At 54.8% G+C, this 19507-nt stretch overlaps 1 long non-coding RNA gene across 1 annotated transcript; it reads right to left on the bottom strand.

Annotated features, from left to right (window-relative positions):
- Positions 1-8727: 8727 nt before the first annotated feature.
- Positions 8728-19237, bottom strand: LOC130540695 (uncharacterized). Its single transcript, XR_008954689.2, has 2 exons — positions 19051-19237; positions 8728-18651 (listed from the first exon to the last, which is right to left on the bottom strand). It is a non-coding gene; the product is annotated as an uncharacterized LOC130540695 (long non-coding RNA).
- Between the last annotated feature and the right edge of the window lie 270 nt (positions 19238-19507).

Below are 19507 nucleotides of genomic sequence, written 5' to 3'. Positions count from 1 at the left end.
ACCAGGCCTGATAGGCTCCAAAGCTCTGCTCTTAACCAGCACTGCAGCTGGAGGAAAAGCAGGAGGCATTTGGCTGTTGATGATCATGACATTTTCATTATTCTGTGTGGTTTGGGTTTATTTTCCCCAAGGAGCACAGTCCACAGAAAATAGAACATTTCAGGAATACCAACCAAGCTAAGTAACATGTTCACATGATATTTATTAAAACTGTGATGAAACCGGCTCCACAAACAGTTGATAGAAGACGGGCTGTGTAAAACCGGTACTGGGAAAACGGGTTGTCTGTGTGGAGGAAAGACTGAATCGCTAACCAATACTGCAAACAAAGATGGAGTCTAGATGGATTAAAAACCTGAATATGAAAAGAGAGAAAATACGAAAACATATAGAGTCTTTGGGAACTTGTGCCTGGGAACAATTTTTTAAACACATTTGGAAAGCATAAACCATAGAAAAATGATTAGTTTTGTCACATCAAAACAAAGGATGCCTGCTTAATGAAGAAGACCATGAACAAAATCATTAGACGACTGGCAAAATGGGAAAAGAGATCTGCAAAGTTTAAAACTGGAAAGTGATCAGTGTGTCAAATATACAATGTAACTTTGTAAATCAACAAGGAAACAAGGAGAAATCCCAAAGAATGGACAGAGCGATGTGAGCAGGCAACACCCAGGAGAGGAAATCCCAACAGGCCAAGATGCCACACCCAGGCTGTCTCCTTTCACTCCTGGCGGTGATTAGGAAGCTGGCGGCTCCCAGCCTGGGCAGGGACGCAGGGACGCAGGGATGTCCTGCAGCTGGGGGTGGACGGAGGGCCCTGCACCCAGCGGTCCCACCTCAAGTAGACACCCAGGGAGGTGCTGACCCAGGCCCACAGATGACCTCTGAGCCTGTCTGTGGGGGCCGGGAGGGGCACAGGACCTGGGTGGGTGTCCCTGGGAGAACAGAGAGGAAAATGGGGTGGGCGCACACGGAGAACCATGCAGCCATGGGACAGCATGAGCTGGTGCACACGGAGCGATATGAGAGCATCTTTAAAACATGATTATTTGTAAAAGTTTAAAAATACACAGAATGAAATTAATCACATGAGACCATTGACGTTCATGCCCAGAAACAGCAATGGGCACTCTCCAAGAACACGTCCCAATAAAAAGATCGTCATTACACACGGCTCAGTGATTTCCTAACGGCAGGGAGGGGAATGGGAGGAGGAATGGGAAGGAACGAAAATACATCATAAAGCCTGAAGCCTGAGGGAATCCACGCGCAGACAGATGAGATGTGATGTGTCACACACTGTGCAGTGGGGTTCATTCAGTCCTGACTCTTGAGGGCCAGTCATGAAGTGGGGGAAGAGATGGACGCAGTGAGGTACGGGCTGTGAGACCCGTGGAGACCTCAAAGGCTGGGTGTCAGGATGTGTGTGTCCTCCCTCCCCTGTTACAGGACAGTGTGACCCCACCCCCTGCCTGGCTCCGCCCCTCCAGCCTGGCTCCGCCCCTCCAGCCTGGCCCCGCCCATGCCTGACCCAGCCCCCTCCAATGTGGCCCTGCCCCTATGGCCTGACCACACCCCGACCACATGTCTCTGCCTTGGCCCCACCCCTGTGGTTTGACCTTGCCCCTCCATCCTGGCTTCCCCCAGTGCTTGACAGCACTCCATGGTTAGACCATGCCCTTCACCCTGGCCCCACCCTTCTGTCTGGCTCCTCCCCTCATCCTGGCCCCACCCCTATCTCCACACCCATGGCTTGGCCACCCCTGTCCATCCTGTCCCCAGCCCCTATTTCTAGCCATTTCCTTCTCTGATCCCTCACCTCTACCCCGGCCCTTATGGTTAACCACACCTCTCCACCGTGACCTTGCCCCTGTGGCTTGACCCCGCCCCTCCATCCTGGCCCCACCCCCCATGACTTGACCACACCTTGACCACACCTCTCGTTCCCGCAGATCGAACCCGCCCCTCCACCCTGACCCCTCCCCTACAGCTTGACCACACCCTGACCACACCCCCACCGTGGCCCCGCCCCTGTGGTTTGACCCCGTCCCTCCAACGTGGCCATGCCTCCTGTTTCGCACCTGGCCCCACTGCTTCAGCACAGCACACCTGCAGAGGGCAGGAATGATCCCAAGGTGGGTGTAATGAGCTTTAATCTGTTGGAGTCAAGCCCAGCGCTTTGGAAACCCCTGGGTCTGCTCAGGCCTGAACCTGAGCAAGGCCCCTTCTCTAATCCAAACCCTGACTCCCTCGGGTGGTGGGCGGCCTGCACTGGCTCTGGGCCTGGGACAGCTGTGCTCTGTCTATCCCACCTTCCCCAGCTGTCCTGTGTCTGTGCACCTGTGTCAGCACCTGAGGAAGGCAGCGCACTTGGTCTGTGGGGAGGAGCCTGTAGGGATGGGGTCCCCCATAGCTCCCCTGCCGCCCACATCCAGCCTGCCCAGTCTCCCCACCGGGAGCTCCCCTGAGTACCAAGACAGTGACACTCTGTGCACGAGGACCCCGCTGTGCAAACTGAGAATAATGAAGGTATTGAAGCCAGGCCAGCGGTGCCAGCAACTTCGTTCCGCATTTCTCATGTTATTTCAATGTTGCCTCAGTCAGGAAGATTTTCTAGAGCCAGGATAACCGGGCGGCCATTGGTAGACGCGGCCTTGAGAGGAGACTTCTGGTCCGCGTATTTGAGGTCCCTGGACCGGAGGCCACTTCCCTTCTCCAGGCACCAGGGCTGGCGGTGGCCGAGGGAGCCACGTGCCTTTCTGGCATCCGTTTCTCCTTCTGTACAACGGGCCTCGTGCAGCGCCCCTCCTAGGGCTCTGGGTTTATTTTCTACCTTTCATGGCTGCGTCCACGTTTATCCGTCCCCACTGCCACCACCACCGCCACCACCACTGCCACCTCTTCCCAGGAGAACCGCAGTCCCCCAGCCCTGCTGCCTCTCACCCCCACCGGGCCGTTCTCTGCAGGGGGCCAGAGTCACCTTTTGCTACGTTCACTGAATGGTCACTTGCTCCCCGAAAATCCCCTCTGTGGCTGTGCGTTAGCCCCAGCCCGAACCACAGAATGCGGCCAGAAGGGAGGCCTGGCCCCCCCACCCCACAGGAGAGCGGGAAACACAGAGCCGGGGTGAGGACTGGTAGGGGGCCTGGAAAGAGGGGACAAGGAAGAGGGCCAAGGTTGGAGGGTACAGGGAGGAGGGGTCAGGGAGGAGCAGGGAAGATAGGCAGGGAGGAGGATGCAGGCTGAAGGGCGCAGGGAGGAGGAGCAGGGAGGAGAGGCCTCATGAGCCGTGGGCTCAGGGAAGCGCTGTAACCTCCCCCAGGCTGGGGCAAGGGGAGGGAAAGTGGGCAGGGCTCAGGAGTCCCCTCAACTGCTGGACCAGGGAGAGACCCACCTCCCACCCAGCAAGGTCCACCTTGGCTGGGGACAGACAGTAGGGCAGAGGCGCCACCAGGGTTGGGACCACATGGAGGCACTGCGGTGGGAGCTGGGGGCTGGGGAGTGCCCTCCTCTCAGGCTCCTCCCACCTCGGGTTCCTACCCACTCCTATTGTCAGAACCTGGCCATCTTCTGCCCAGGAGCCTCAGGCTATCTCTACAGGGCAGAGCAGGGGTGGTGTGGCTGAGTCGGCAGGATACACACACACACTCACATACTAAAACACACATGCTCATGCACACGCACACACACATGCACACACACTCACATCTTACAGAACGCACACACACTCACACACCCATTTATGTACTTACACTCACATCACTCACATTCAGCACTGAGGCAGACAGGGCTTGGCAGGCTGACAATAGAAAAACGAAATTCTACCAAGATATTGAAAGAGGTTATTCTGAGCCAGTATGCGTGCCTGCAGCCCAGGGAACACAGCCTCGGCAGTTCCTGAGAGTGCCCCAGGGGCTGGTTACAGCTGATTTCATGCATTGCAGAGAGACAGGGCCTGCAGACACAATCACGAATCCATGCAGGGAAGGGATGCGTCGGCTCAGCCCGCAAAGGCGGGACCACGGGAGGCCGGGGCTTACCAGTCACCGGTGGGTTTCCGGGATTTTTTTAGCTCACAGCTGGCTGAGAGAGCCAAGCTTTGTCTAAAGTCTTGGAGTCAGGAGAAGGGGTGCTGGGGTTAAGAGAACGGGTCTGCTGTCTGTCACGTGAGCCGTACCACAGTCAGGCTGGAAGGTGAGCCCCATTATACCAGGTTAATAGAAAAGCCCATTTCATGAGATTTTATGGTTTCTAGAGTGTGACTCCCCAGGACTCTTCGAAAGGAATCTGGGCAAGAGATGAAAAGGTCAGAGTTCAGTCCTCAGGGGACTGACCCTTGAGCCTGGGATCCATCTCCCTCCACCTTCCCCCAGCCCTGCTGAACCTCATTAATCCCAGGACACCGTGGCCTCCCCATGGGCCCTGACCCCTCTGCCCTTTGCCAGCGAGGCTCCCTCTGTGTCCTGGCGGGTCCTGCTCACCCTGCCCCTCTCTGCCCAGCCCCTCCCCAGGGGGCGTGTCCCCACCCACGTCCCCCAGGCCTCGGCCCCTCCTGCACCCACTCAGCACTGCAGGACTGGTTGGTGTCCAGTTCAACTCTGTCCCTGACACAGGACCCTGTGCTCAGACTGCCCAGCCCTGCCTCACACACGGTAGGCGCTCATTAATTGACTGTGGAGGGGTAGTGGCCTAGAGAGGAGTCTGGGTGTGGCCAGGTGGTCTCAGCATCTCCATCTCACCCTGGAGGGTTTCCTGCAGGAGGGTGCACTGGCCCCACAGAGAGCGCCTGTCCTAAGAAAATAATAGAAGGAGAGCTCTGCTTCCGGGCTCCAGCAAGCGATTAGGAGCCTGATCTGGGGCCACCTGCAGGTCTGTCCACACTGGAGATGGCACAGCTCTGTGCCAGCCGCGCAGGGGACTGTGTGCTGAGCCAAGGGAGCCAGCACTTCTCTCTTGAAAAGCTGAGGCTGTAGGAAAAGGGGGGCTGCAGGCCAAAAGCCTCTGCGACACTCAGCACGCAGTGGGGAGGGGGGGCGTCCCTAGGGTACCAGGAGGGAGAACCATGGCCCAGGAGTCACTGCCAACCCCATCCGGCCCTACCTGGCTGTCCACCAGGCCCCTGGCTCTTCCCCAGACCCAAGCTGCCCTGGGCCATTCTCCCAGGTCCCTGCCCCTGCCCTGGGCCAGGCCACCGTCCCTGATCACTGGGCCAACAGCAAGGGCCCTGCCTCTGCAGGTGCCAGATATGATCCCATCGCATGGCAGGGCTGAATTCAGCCACAGCTCTTAGAAAGGAACAGAGAAGCCTGCACAGAACTCAGTGGGGACAGAGATGCGGCGGCGATCCTGCCACCCTGGAGGGAGGGAGGGAGGGCACTGCCAGAATTCTCATTTCACACCTCTATGTTCATCCTGAGATGGGAACGGATCCCTTGTTTATGGGGCAGACCCACACACCATATGTGGACTCTGTCCTAACGCCGGCACAGAGGGCAAACTGCTTGGTCAAAATCGCCCTTACAAATCACCCCAAAACACAATGCTCAGTGGTTCTCCAAAATATATGCAGAACAGATGTAAACATATTCAGGATGCAGAACACAGACTGAAATGAACAGCGGATATAAATGGCGTATGTGTTAAATCTAACTGGGCATATTCGATTTGAACTATTTCTCTCATTTTGTCTTGCAAAATGCATATCTTGGAATTCCTATAACTCACATGTGGATATGGTGAGAATCCAAAGTTGCTGAATCATGGAATGGCCAGTCAGAGCCCAGGCTCCCTGAACAGCACTGGGCAGCCTCCGCCTCGCAGGTGCAGAGTCTCACGGCAGCAGAACCAGAAAATCAATTACCCGCCCCACGGCTCCACAGTGAGGGCCGCTGAGAGCTGAGGGGCCTCCTGGGCCAGGCCCCACTCTAAGCACCTTCCATGCAGGACTCAGTCAGCCCAGCACCCCAGGAGGTGAGCTGGCTGCTGCCCTCATTTTATGGAGGAAGAAACAGAGACATTAAGGAACCTGTCGCAGGGAGCACAGGAGTGAGAGGGGAGTGGGGTGGGGCCTGTGTGATTTCGATTCCTGCTCTGAACTGGCCACACTTGTGTTCAGTCCCCCATGAGGTCACCTGTGCCTGATTCCTCTTGGTAGCCTCAGTGACACACAATTCGTGAGGGAATGAATGAATAAATGAAAGAACAAACCAACAGGTGTGGGTCACTGTCCCCAAGTGATGCTCTTTGAGCCAAGCTCAACCTACTCGGCCCAGGTGGTCAGGGGAACGTTCACTGCTCAAAAAGAGTCCCCTCCACTCTGCCAAACACCCCCTGTGCCTATAGAAGCCACGCCCAGGAGCCCCTCTTAAGGTTCACAGTGGCTGAGTTTCCCCAGGTCACTGACTCCCAGGCGGCACTGGGCCCATCTTAGGCTATGGTGGGACTGAGGCTGGTGGGACCAGGACCTGAGGGCACTGGGACAGCCCGGGAAGCCAGGTCTTGGTGGGTGGAGAGGCCACCGCCCCAGGCTCTGCTCGGAGGCCCCTCAGCCTCCCTGGCTGTGTCCAGCAGGCTGACCCTTGGGGTCTGGGCTCCGAGTCCACTAGCTCCTGCCTGGGTTTGGCCAACGAAGGGCACAGGCAGGAGCAGGAGGAAAGAAGGAGGGGGCACAGGGTGGGTCCCATGCCCTGAGGTTTCCTGCTGCATCCTCCATGGCCCAGAGTCCCCGGGACACCCCTCTGCATCCCTGCCTCCCACTGACCTGGGCAGGGTCCTATATGCCCCCTCCTTGCCCCCCAGCCCCAAGGCTGTGGCTGTGGTCACTCTCTGGGTGGCCCCAGGCCCTGCACCTAAATCTGCAGTGAATTCCCCCTGTGCTCTCCTGCCTCCCATCGAGTCACCCTCAGCCTCCCAAGGAAGTCGGAGCCCAGTGGGGCCAAGGGGGCTGGCTGGGGTGGGGCTCCCCGTGGTCACCGGCTGTTCTAAACCATGGCCTTGGGGCAGCCTCGCAAGACAGAGGAGGATGTGGGGACAGAGGGCAGGACGTGTCTGGGGCCACATGGTTTGGGGCCCGTGAGGCGAGAGGCCTCTCCCCTTGGTTTCACCTGGTTCTTCCACCTGGGAGGGGTGCAGCTTTCTTCCTGCTCCCACCTGGGCCCCACAGGCCACAAGCTCCTGGGGCAGCCTGTGGTCTTCCTCCTTCTCCCCGTGTGGGGCCCGGGGGCTTTAATGCTGTTAAGCTGCCCTGAAGTATTTGTCCTGGGCTGCGGAGGCCAAGGACAGGGCCTGACCGGGGTGAAATGCAGTTTCCTCCCAGGTCTGGGCATCCCCTGGTCTCCCTTTCAGATTTAACTGTCATTTCAGAATTCCAGTTTTCAACACAGATCTGCCCTCACCTCGGGGCGGCCGCTCCTCCCAGTGGAGAAGCAGGTTCACTAATTACCAATGCCAGAGAGCCCCCCAGCTGCCTGGGGGTCATCGCTGTGCCAAAGTCCGGAAGCCAGAGTCCACCTGCTACCCCCGCATCCTGGGCTGCTGTTTAGGGCCACCATGCTTCGGTCACCTATTTGTCTGCAAATTTATTACTCACAGGCAGCAAGAAACAACAGAAGGCTGGGTCCATAGTGAGCCCATCCCCCAGGCTCAGCCAAGCTGCCAGGGTGGATGGAGGCTGGACTGCGCCCTGCTTCAGCACAGCTGAGGGACCCTGCAAGGCGGCCCACCCTGGGCTACATGCCTTGGGGGATGCGTGACCAGAGGGTGAAGCTTTGAAGGGCATCCGGCGTGCAGCAGAGAGAGGAACAAAGCCCTCACTGTCCCAGGAAGCTCTTCCCTAACTCAAGGTGCTGCATTCCCCAGAGGCACAGGGGCAAGTCCTGGGCGCAGTTTCAGGCAGTTCCTCTCTAGCTGAGGGTGCTGCGTTCCTGCACATTCTACAACTACTCTTGAGAACTACGAGTGAGAAAGGGGAGAGAACCGAGTCGGTCCAGGCCACCCACAGAACTGTCCCGCACCGGGACCCAGGGCAGTTGGCTGTGGGTGGGGCTCCTGCTGGCAAGGATAGGAGCTTTCCCTGCAAAGGTCAGTTAGCAGGGAGGTGAACTTCCCCCAGGCCCCCGTGGGAGTGAAAGAGGGAACTGTCCCTCCATCTGAGGTCCAGGGGCCAGAAGCGCTCACAGAGGACTTCGGTGCCTCTCAGGGGCCTGGTCCTATTATGATGTGAGAGCTGGAGGCCTCAGAACCAGGAGAAAGAAAAGAAACACGTGATTCATTTAACAAAAATCAGATTAACACACTAGGAAGTCTCAGGACCCAAGGAAAAAGTGAACCTCGGCTTTCTTCTTGCTAAAATGTCAAGTTCAGCTATTACGTTCTCAGATAATTTGTCGTGAAAACTGGATATTTTAGGTCAGAAGCCTATTGAAATTTGTCCTTACCGTTCAAAAAAAAAAAAAAAAAGACAAATCAGTGTTAGGGTAAAGAAATGCTGGGTTTCATGTCCTGAGTTAGATCATTTTTAAACAAACCTGGGAGCCGGGGAGTGTAATTATAGTAATCCATTAACTAAAGTTTCAGAGTCTGTTAGGGAAATAAATGTTTTCTTACAGCAGTTGTAAAAATAAATCCAGTTAGCACAGCGCAGCAGGATTGATGATTGGCTGCTCATGGTTATGTATGAATAAACGATTGTCAGCCTCAGAAAAGACATCGGAGAAAAATATCCCCACATACGTTGAATTTATTTGGGGATAGAAAAAGAGGATGAGAATCCCAAATGCACTGTGGCAAGTAACAGGTGCCTCCAGTGAGGGAGGGTAAGAAAAAGCTTTCGTTGGCACAGGGGAGAAGTTCGCCTGAGCTGCTCCGACACAGTTCACTGGTTCCAGGGACCCACAGCCAGAATGCTGTCAGTTTCTTGAAGGTGTTGTCGTCACTGGGAAGTGGTCTTTTGAGAGCATCTGATCAGAATCACTGCAGTCCTCCAGAATGTCTGGTAATAGATAACCCTGGCCATAGAAATGCGTGTACGTGTGAGCCACGCCAGCCCTGCCAGGCCGGAGATGTGCGACGGACGCAGAGGGCCTTCTTGTGGGGCTTCAGAAAGTCCCTGGAAACAGCTCTGATCTCAGACACGCAGCAGCATCCACCCCTCCCCCAGGCCTCCTGACCCTGTTTCCTCTGGGTCTGACAAGAGTGACTTCATCCTGGTGTCTGTCACTTTCATAATACCGATAGTGTCAACTCAATTCCAGGATCCAGAAACATAAATCGGGCTGCAGTTAAACAGATCAACAAAAGCAAACGCACAGCCTCCTGCGGTGCCACAGTTCTCACGGTGATTTTCTTCCGGTGTGGACCGCTGTGTGTGGCTGCCTGGGGAATCCGGGGTCGTGACTTAAGACAGAGGGCAGAACACTCTGGACAGTTCTGATGTCTAAATGGTGTCGGCCGCCCCTCCTGTGCCGTGCTGGGTCCCAGCGAGGGGAAGATGGAGAGGGAGGACCCTGCCCGGAGTCCCACCGTGCAACGTTGGAACTGCAGGAAAAGGAGGGTCTGAGCAGGTCCCCACCGCCCCACCACTGCTCTCTGCCACAGGGCTGGGCCACCTGCCTGAGGCCCCATCCTGTCCCCACCCACGTCCTGTCAGAACCCACAGGCTGGGGTGCTCAGAGACCCGGAGCATCCAGGAGGGATGGAAAGCTCTCAGGACAGACGTCCAGGAAAATGTCACTTCTCTTAATGGCTCTCCTTTCCGGGGCTTCCTCAATTAGGATAACGAGGCTCCGCAAGCTTCCCTGCCTGCCAAGCACAGCGGTTGAAATTTTATATTAGAAACATTCATTTCCTCTCACAGTAGAATTATTTTTTAATTTTACTTTGAAGTGTGGTCTCTGCATGAAATACAAGCCTAATTAGATCATGGTGGTAATGTATTCAAACCATAAGAATGAGAAGTGATTTGAAACTCTCTCTTGTTCCCACACCCTTTATAATTCAGCAGTAAACAGCATATTTATGGGAGTGGGTGAACAGTTACCGGTTGCACCACCATTGCCAGACATTTATCAGGGACCCTGGGGCTCTGCAGGAGCCAAGAAACCCAGGACATTCCGAAGCTCCTGCTTCAGGGGTCAGCACAGCTGGGGAGGCGGGACGGGATCCAATATCAGAGAGGAGCTGGGGTCTTGCTGAGCACAGGGGTGTCTGGGGAGAGCAGCTGGGGGCTCATCAGAGCAGACAGAAACTCTGGGGACGGCTCTCCAGTCGTGGGTGCCGGGGGCACCAAGATGTTACCAAAGGCTTTGATGGAAGTAGTGTTTCCTAAACATCGGCCCACCTATGTGGAGGGAGGGGTGCAGCGGGCACAGCCTCAGAACCTGGCTCTCCACGGCCCCCCATTTCTCTCCGAATTTTCCCAGGCTGAGAAGACTGCAGTTGGGCTGGGAGGGACAGAGAAGGGTACCAACCAGGACTCCATTTGCCAGGGACAGAACCCACTTCAAACTGGCTTGAAAATGAAAGGGGGCTGGGTGCGGTGGCACACACCTGTAATCCCAGCACTTTGGGAGGCCGAGGTGGGCAGATCACGAGGTTAGGAGTTCAAGACCAGCCTGGTCAACATAATGAAACCCCATTTCTACTAAAAAAATTAGCCGGGCATGGTGACACATGCCTGTAATCCCAGCTACTCGGGAGGCTGAGGCAGGAGAATCGCTTGAACCTGGGAGGCAGAGGTTGCAGTGAGCCGAGATCACGCCACTGCACTCCAGCCTCAGTGACAGAAAGGGGATTTATTGGTTCATGTAACTCAGAGGTGCAAGGGTAGCTACCTTCAGGTGTGGCTGCATCCAGGGGCTCGTGTGATGCAGCTGGGACCTCCCCCCGCCCTCAGCTCTGCCTCCCTCCATGATGGCTCCATGGTCAGCCAGGCTCCCCTTGGCATCTTCATCTGCATCCAACAGGGGTGCGCTCCTCCAAGGCAAAGCAAAGGCCATTACTGGAGAGGGGGAGGCAGCTGGTGCAGAAACCAGTGCCCCTGGTGGATGGGAGGGTGGGGCTTTTCCTGAGATGCAAAAGGCAGACTGAGGGGCACAGGCTGCTGTGGCCCAGACTAAAGCCATCACCGTCTGGTCTGCCTGGTCTGTGGGGACCCTCCTCGGCCTCAGCGCCCCCTCTGCAGCGGAGCCCACCCACCAGGGCCCACTGATCCCCATTCCCAGGGGTGCGGGGCTCCTCTGCTGGAAGAGGGTTCTGGGCCAGTTTGTCTCTGGGGCACTGAGGAGGGCAGGTGCTGCTCCACCCCCACCCCGCTTCCCCGCGGAGATGCCCTGGAGCTCAGCTCAGGTGAGTTTCCACCCCACGAATGAGGGGTCAGGTTCTCCATGGAGATGGCGCTGGGGGATGCTGTGCAGCCGCTGAAACGGAGGCCTGGGAGGGTTGTTTTATTGTCATGAAGAACCATTTACAAAACACCATGCAGTGAGAAAGTCAGGGTTAAGAATAACTTGGGGCTGGGCGCAGTGGCTCACGCCTGTAATCCCAGCACTTTGGGAGGCCGAGGCGGGCCGATCACAAGGTCAGGAGATTGAGATTGAGATTTCACCTGGCTAACACGGTGAAATCCCGTCTCTACTAAAAATATAAAAAATTAGCCAGGTGTGGTGGCAGGCGCCTGTAGTCCCAGCTACTCGGGAGGCTGAGGCAGGAGAATGGCGTGAACCCGGGAGGTGGAGCTTGCAGTGAGCTGAGATCGCGCCACTGCACTGCAGCCTGGGCGACAGAGCAGGACTCCGTCTCAAAAAAAAAAAAAAAAAAAAAAAAAGAATAACCTGGACGTAGTGGTTACATTTTTTGTTAACAAAGAAAAACATATCACTTGTCTGTATTTGTGTAACTTGGGAAAGATTTGGCCATAGAGAAGGACATTTTTCCTTTTATTTAATACTTGTGTACATTCTCTAAATTTCCTCCAATGATGAGTTGTGCTTAGAACAGGAAAATGTTGAGAAAGTTAATTTAAAAAGGAAAAATTGTAGGGCAGGTGGCCCCTCTCTGTGGGAGCAGGGCTTTTTCTGGAGATGTCAGAGGGGCCGCATCGGGCTGGGGGCCTTGACCCAGGGGGCTGGGACTGGGGAGGCCTCTCTAGGTGAGGCGTCTCAGGGCAGGAACAGAACTGACCAAGGTTCCTGAAGGAGAAATCAGGCTCCTGGGATACCCAGGGAATTAGGCATCAGAAGACAGCCAGGGAGGGACAGGTTCTGTGCAGGAGGCAGCCAAGCCCAGGAGAGGAGCCCGCACCGCCCCGCACTGGCCACCCACCGCTGCCCTTGCCTCCCTGTCCGAGGAAGAAATGAAAACCTCACTCAGGCCTCTCAGGCGCAGGGACCTCAGAGGTGGGGACTGTTTCCTGCTCCCCCGAGTGCAAACGCTGGGCCTGCCCTGCCCACGCCTGCACCCCCAATGTGTCCAGTTGCTCAATTCTTCTATTTTTTACGCTATAAAAACTTAAATCATTCACATACCATAGAATTCACCATCTCAAACTGCACAAGTTAGTATTTCTAGTACATTCCTAAGTTTATGCAACAGTCACCACTATCTAATTCCAGAGTATTTTCATCACTACCTGATATGGTTTGGCTGTGTCCCCACCCAAATCTCATCTTGATTTGGCTGTGTCCCCACCCAAATCTCATCCCCATAATCCCCACATATCACGGGAGGGACCCAGTGGGAGGTGATTGAGTCAGGGGGGTGGTTTCCCCCATGTCATTCTCGTGATAATGAGTGAGTCTCTCATGGTTTTATAAGTATCACATTTCCCCTGCTGGTGCTCATTCTCTCTCCTGCAGCCCTGTGAAGAGGTGCATTCCGCCATGATTGTAAGCTTCCTGAGGCCTCTACAGCAATGTGGAACTAAGTCAATTAAACCTCTTTCCTTTATAAATTACCTGGTCTCAGGGATTTCCTTATGGCAATGTGAGAACAGACAAGTACCTGACCCCACCCTCAAAATTATATGCACATTCCAGGTCACTCCCTATTTTCTATCCCTCACCTCCAGCTCCTGGCAACCATGAATCTGCTTTCTGTCTCTGTAGTGCTGGCTGCTCTGGACGTTTTCTATGAGTAGGATCATAAAACACATGGCCATGGTGTGTGCCTTCTTTCTTTTGGCATTATGTTTTTGAGGTGCAGCCGCATGGTGGCCTGTGTCAGTGCTTCATTCTCTCCATGGCTGAGGACACAGTCACATTCCATGGTGTGAACACACCATGCTTTGTTTATTCATTCATCTTTCAATGGGCATTGGGGTTGTTCCCACTTTTTAGGTACTGTGAATAATGCTGCTATGAACATTCTCATACTAGTTTTGGTGTGAACATATGTCTGCAATTCCCTTGTGTATAAATACCTAGGAGCAGAATAGCCGGGTCAGATGGTAGCTCTGTTTAATTTTTTAAGGAACTGCCAAACTGTTTCTACATTGGTTGCACCATGTTACTTTCCCACCAGCAATCTATGAGAAATCCAGTTTCTCCACATCTTCACTGCACTTGTCATTTCTGTTTTGTTTTTTATTATAGCCCTCGGCATGAGTGGAAAGTGGTACTTCCATAATGAGTAGCTGCTGAGTATCTTTTCACGTACTCATTGGTCATTTGTGTATCTTCTTTGGACAAAGGTCTCTTCGAATCCTTTGCCTACTGTTTAATTTGGTTATTTTTCTTTATATTGTTGAGTTCTAAGAATTTTTATATATTCTGGATACTTGTCCCAGATGTATGATTTGCAAATATTTCACTCATTCTCTGGGTTTTCTTCTCGCTTTCTTGATCGTGAACTTTAATGCACAAAAGTTTTAAATTTTGATGAAATTCAATTTATGTATTTTTTTCCTGTGGTTGTATGTGCTCTAGAGAGTGCTACCTAATCCAAGACCATGAACATTTACACTTACTTTTTTTATAAGAGTTTTATACTTTTAGCTCTTACACTTAGGTCTTTGTTGCATTTTGTGTTTGTTTTAGTCTAAATCTCTGACATGAGTAAAGCAGGACTCACCCGATAGCAGGTGCTCTCAGATCCCTGCCCATCCATTTCCGGCCAAAAGAGCCTTCAGGACAGGTCCAGCAGTGCCAGGAAGCTGAGGAGGAGGGTTGTCATGGCCACAAGGTCTGGAGATGGGAGGGCAGGGGTGTGTGTGTGACTATGTGTGAGTGTGAGTGTGTGTGTGTGTGTGTGTGTGTGTGTCCCTCTTGCAGCTTCTTAGTGTACCTGTAAATGCCCCCAAGAGCAGCCGGCATGCCTGTCCTGGGCCTGTGGCCCTGATGCCCTCCCATCCATGCCCTGCCCTTCCTGCTCTGCTGTGAATCTGTGGGGTCTGGGGGAGCAGAGGCATAGAACTGGGCTTCCCACACCCCTGGTCAGCTGGCCTCAGGCTGGGTTGAGACAGCGAGAGGCCCTGGTGGGCGATGGGGCCAGGGAGGACCTGGGGTATTTTCCCACCCTTCTCCAGAGACTTCCACATCCTAGAGCAGGTCTAGAAGCTGACGTGGTCCCCACAGCCCAAGTACCCCAGTGCCCTTTCTGCACCCCCTGCAAGGCAGAATGAATGTATTTTCTTAAAGTTATGGTTAATTCCCTCTTGTTTCTGCAAAGCCCCCACACCCACACCTTCTACCACATTACTTTGAACTTGAGTGAGTTTTCCTAGAATTGACTAAATTATGTTTTCTGCATCAGTCAGAATATTGTGGTAAAAGAGAGACTAACTCCAGTTACATAAAAGTAATTGCATTTGGCATGACTGAGCTTATGAATTCTGAAATGCGAGCCCTCCGCAGCCAACACAGGAGGCTGCTGTTGGGATGCCTGTCACAGCGCAATCTGTCCTCATTCAGCCCGGCCTCACCCCCCACCATCCCCTAACCAATGCACACGCAGGGCACTGGGCCCAAGGAGAGCCTGCTCCGAGTGTGAGTCCAGGTAGAAGGCCCCGCTCAGGAACCCAAAGCAAAAAGAGGTCAGCATGGTGCCATGTCTACAGCGTTGCCACTGCTCGGCCCATTGATTAGGGGACAGCTTCCCCCACTCAGCTTCCCATACCCTCCAGTTCTCCCGCAGACCTAGGAATAGAGCCAGGCAGGCTTTAGCCCACGGGCTCAAGTGGTGAGAGCTGGAGCTCCTGGTCCACATCCCACGCCATCCCAGCAGCTCAGGGGTTGCTGGCAGAGGCGAGGACACAGGACTGAAGGGGCTGTAGCCACTGTTCAGCCACACGAGCCTGGGGGAGAAAGGCAGCCCCTAGGCATGGCTGTATTCTCTCCTCTGCAAGAGGACTGGGCTGCCTTTTTCTGCTGGACCGAGGGTCTCCAGCTCAGAGAACCCTGGGGCTGCCTTTCCAGTGGGAGTGAGAAGGCAGCTGCCAGCTCCCCCACCCAGCTGCTCACAGGCCCACGGCCCCATCCCACACACCCCTCCCCAGGGAGAGACAGTCACCCTCCCACGTCTGCCCTCCTGCCTCTGCTCTTCACAACACCATTTTTCTCTTCTTGGGGGAAAGTCTGCCCTCATCCTGTGTATTGGGCCAGGCTTAGCTGTGTCAGCACACAAACACCTAAAACTCAACGACCTCATGAGGAAAACACTCATTTCTCTCCTCACAGGAATGTGGAGTGGTCATGGCAGTTGGGAGGAAGGCTCTGCTCCATGCAATCACTCAAGGACCCAGGCTGGTGGCTGCTCAGCTACCATCAACATGTGGTTTCCAGGATCATCTGGGTGTCACCATCCCAGTCAACAGGAAGAAGGGGGCCATGTCAGGTGATCACGGGAAGTTTAGGGCCCAGGCCTGGATGTGATGCACATAGCTTCTGCCCACATTCCCCTCTGCCCACATTCCCCTGCATAAAGGTGGTTACCTGACTATGCTCACTGCAAGGCAGATTGAGAAATGGAGTCAGCTCTGGTCCCAGGAGGGAAAATGGACTTGGGGAATAGCCAGCCACCTCTGCCCAACTGTCTTCTCATCAGGGTGCTTCACAAACCTCCCTGAGGTCACCTGTTGGTTTCCAGGTCTCTGTGCCTGTGTGCCACGTGTTCCTATGTCTTCAACAGGAAATAGGAAAATTCAGAAAACTGCTCAGAGATCTCAGGTGCCAAGAACCCCAGGCCTATGTACTTTGTCCTCTGCGTGAGTTCAGTGTGGACTTTCCTAGCTGAGAATCTCATTGCTGAGATTCACCGTTTGGGAGCCACATGGGTGCGTTTGAGGGCATGGACTGAATTCTTCATGTTTTTCCTGATAGTTGAGTCTCAGGCTGGCACCCACCAGTGTGGGTAACACTTTGTGGTACAGGAAGTTCAGGACTTGAATCTGCTACTGGGAAATGCAGTCTCCTCCGCGTGGGTGAGGTTTCTGCACAGACTCAGGCATGTGGGTGGAAGGATGTTAAGTGCCCAGAGCTCTCCAGAGACGGAAGCAGCAGAAGTCATCATTCGCAGCACAGGTTTTTAAATTGCATTTCTTCCTCCCAGTGCCCTTGCTCAGGATGAGCGCTGGGTGGAGACGTCTCCTTGGTGGCGTGAGAACCTCCCGGAGGCCTGCTTTCTCTGCTCTCTGACAGAGCACAGCCGGGCCCGGTCGTTGAAGGGTGATTTTCTGCCCAGCACTGACAGCCCCTCTGGAGGGAGGACTGAGCTGAGACCCTCCAAAGTCATGGTGCCGTGGGTGACAAGGGAAGGCAGGCTCCGGAGGTGCTGCACAAGCTCGAGGCCGGGCGTCTTCTGCGCATTTGTTGAAGTTACAGAGCCCTCGTCATGATCCTGGGGTGGAAAGTGATGCTCCTCCACTCTCCATTTGTGGGTGTTGTGCAGTGACTTGGTGACAGGCGCTGCTGGTGGGGAGTGGAGGGCACTGAGATTGAGGCAGATGGAGATGGGAGTAGGGTCTGCCCGGTTCATTTCCAGCACACATCACTGTTTTTCCAAGAGTAAGTGTTAAATCCTGACAACAAACTCTCCTGGAGACTCATCCCTCAGATTAAAGGCACTGACAAGTTCTGCAGTAAAAGAAAGTCATGCATTCACTTTGCTAATGCACTGCTTGAAAAAAATGGAAAAATTACCGCAGAATACTGTTTTCATGCAATGTCTTCATGTTCTATAGAACTAGTGTGTGCAGGAGACACTGTGAAAGAGGCAGCCCTCTAAAATGAAGACAAAACTCCTGAGCCTGGCAATCGACGCCTTCAAAAGTTTGATTCCCCTCATTATGGTCAACACCAACACAGTGACTGCATTTGCCACATGCTGTTCCAAAGCTTTGCTACGTTAACTCATTTACTCTTCACCATAAGCAAATGAGGTTTGACAATGATGCTTCTCACTTTCAAGATGAAGATGGTAATACTCGGAGTTCCCAAGATGCACCGAGCGAGGAGAAGGCCCAGGTCTGGGACCCCTATGACAGCTTCTCCAGTAACAAATGGCCCTGAAATCCCAGCAGCAGCACAAAACCTCAGTTCTTTCTCACTCACATTCCATGAGCACAGTGGGCTGGGGCTCGGCTCAGTTCCACGGAGTCACTCGGGACCCCGATGACCTCCACCCTCATGCCCACACTGGACACAGCATGTGGCCCCTTAGTCAGGGCAGCAGGAAATGTGCAGCTGGAGGGGCCCAGGGGGCTTTTCTCCACCTCAGCCAGGTGTCACCAGGTCCCTCCTGCCCTAAGTCCATTGGCCAGGACTAGTCACAAGACTCTGCCCATCAGCAGGGGGGGCGGGACGTATGTGGACAGAGGGAAGGTCAGGTGGGCGCCACACCTCCACCCATCCTCCTGCTTAGACCACACAGAGGGGTCTTAGAGGGCCTTTAATTTATGATCCTGTTTCTGAGATGAACACGAAGACCTCTCGGACACCAGAGCCCAGAGGACAGAGTGTGTTTGAGCAGCCTTGTAATCGAGATTGTTTCCCACCCAGGGGGCAAACGCACCCAGGAAAGCCCCCATCGAATCCACTGAAAATGGAGAACCCACACCCCAGGGGAAGCTCAGAGCCTGCTCCACGGCTGGCGGCCAAATGCACACGGAGCCTCTGCTCAGTGTTACAAGGAAGGTTTTCACTGCACAGAAAACTCTCTTCTCTGGACTTGAGAAACAACCAAAGCAATGGCTCGTGGTGGATCCTAGCACCGTGAGGCCCAGGAGAGGGGAAGCTTCCAAAACCAGGGAGCAGGGCAGCGGCTGGAGGCGCTCGCATCCGTACCCGCTGCACAGCAAAGGGCCGCACATCTCAGGGGCGGAACGCGGGGCTTCCTTCCCAGGTGACTGCAGTTTGGCCGCGGTGGCTCAGATCTCAGTGGGGCTGGCTCAGGGGTCTGAGGGTCCAACGGGTGTCAGCTCACCTTGCGCCACTCAGATGAACAGTGCAGCAGCGGCAGTGTGGCTGGCTCTGCTCCCGCACCGCGCGTCCTCCCTGGTCCCACAGGCAGCCAGGCATGTCCCCCTGTGCTGATGGCAGAGGCACAGGGAGTGAGCCTCGGTGAGGAGCTCCCTGGAGCCCGGGCAGCGCCTGTCCGCTGACGTTTCACTGGACAACGCAGGTGACATGGCTTTGATTGGAGCAGGATATTCCACACCTGGAGAGCGGGGCCAGGAAGAGAAAGAATATTTCAGGAAAATCATCTCATCTCCCCCAGAACACAGTAGGGTGTGGGCCTGGGGCTGCCAGGGCCATGGGCCGCCCCTCCCAGCACTCACAGCCGCACGCTTGCGTGTGTCCTCGGCTGGACCTGGAAGGCTGCACCCCCACGGCCCCAGCAGGGAGCATACCCAGTGATGCCTGTGCTACTGGATCCGCCACTGCCAAGGCCTCCCAGGGCAACCACAGCACGCGCCCAGCATTTGTGCCCATCCCTTGCCCCACGCTGCAGGGCCTGCCTCCTGGGGGCCTCTGAGCCTCTGAGCCCTGTGCTGCTCACGACGCTGAGAACGCTCCTGATCAGGAACGGACCCTACCCGCACGCCCAGGGCCTCACCAGCTCAATCAGGCCATCCCCCCGACAACGGCTTCCAGGTGTGCCCTGCCTTCTGAACATAAAAGCTGATGAAAATCCCATCGCCCATGGGGAGTAAACGCCATGTGCATGGCTGCTCAGGAGGAGTCTGTAGGGAGAGAATCTTTCTTCCTTAATCTTCCGATAAGAGACCTATTTTCCCTATTGCAGTCGTGAGACACCCATAAGCAGTGATGCGGTGTTCCTGATGAGTTGTGAATTATCTCCTAAGTGTCTAGAAAGCGCCTCAGCCCACAGCAGCCTGCTGCCTTCAGAGGATGCACTAGAGAACGGTCTCCCCAGCTGCTGACGGGAGTCCTGTTCCAGTGTGGTGAGGAGCCAGGGACATGGACACGGGAAGCCTGAGGGATTCTGCACCGTCCCCATCCCTTTCTGCTGGCCAGAACCACTCCCAGGCTCAAGCCCAAAGCCAAGGGCA

This window comes from Pan paniscus, chromosome 10, assembly GCF_029289425.2.
Source record: "Pan paniscus chromosome 10, NHGRI_mPanPan1-v2.0_pri, whole genome shotgun sequence".
Lineage (NCBI taxonomy): Eukaryota > Metazoa > Chordata > Mammalia > Primates > Hominidae > Pan > Pan paniscus.
Note: the sequence above shows the minus strand (reverse complement) of the source record. Positions and strands in the feature narration are given on the sequence as shown.